This window comes from Olea europaea, unplaced genomic scaffold (genome assembly GCF_002742605.1).
Source record: "Olea europaea var. sylvestris unplaced genomic scaffold, O_europaea_v1 scaffold1883, whole genome shotgun sequence".
Lineage (NCBI taxonomy): Eukaryota > Viridiplantae > Streptophyta > Magnoliopsida > Lamiales > Oleaceae > Olea > Olea europaea.
Window position 1 is genome coordinate 30,846 of NW_019236630.1, and position 850 is coordinate 31,695.

The window sequence follows — 850 nt, forward strand, 5'->3', positions numbered from 1 at the left end:
GCCTTATACGGTGTATATTGCTACAAGAAATCTGCAAAGGAACTATGGGAGTCCTTGGAAAAGAAGTACAAGACCGAAGATGCCGGAATCAAGAAGTTCATTGTGGGAAAATTCTTGACTACAAAATGGTAGATTCGAAGACCGTCATCAGTCAAGTGCAAGAATTGCAAGTCATACTCCATGACATTCATGCGGAAAATATGTCCGTGAGCGAATCATTTCAAGTGGCTGCAATTATCGAGAAACTTCCACCCATGTGGAGGGACTTCAAAAACTATCTCAAGCACAAGCGCAAGGAGATGAACATTGAAGAACTTGTGGTCCGATTGAGGATTGAAGAAGACAACCGAAGTTCGGAAAAACGAGTTGGGGATAGCATACCACAAGCAAAGGAAAATGTGGTAGAATCTAGCAACAACAAAGGAAAGAAGAGAAAGCATTCCGTTGAATCTACAAAGAAGAATGCAAAGAAGTTCAAGGGCAATTGCTACAATTGTGGAAAGGCTGGACATCGCTCGGTTGATTGTCGCAAACCTAAGAAGCAATCCCAAGCCAACATTGTCGAATCTGATGCCATATCAAATGGCATGTCCGATATGAATTTATCGGCAGTTGTTTCTGAATGCAACCTTGTTGGAAATCCCATGGAATGGTGGGTTGATACGGGTGCAACCCGTCACATTTGTGCCGATAGAGGAATGTTCACATCATACACTCCAACTGAGGGAGAAAAATTGTTTATGGGGAACTCCTCAACATCCAAAGTGGAAGGACAAGGCAAAGTGGTCTTAAAGATGACATCGGGAAAAGAACTTAGCCTCAATAATGTCCTTCACGTACCGGATATTCG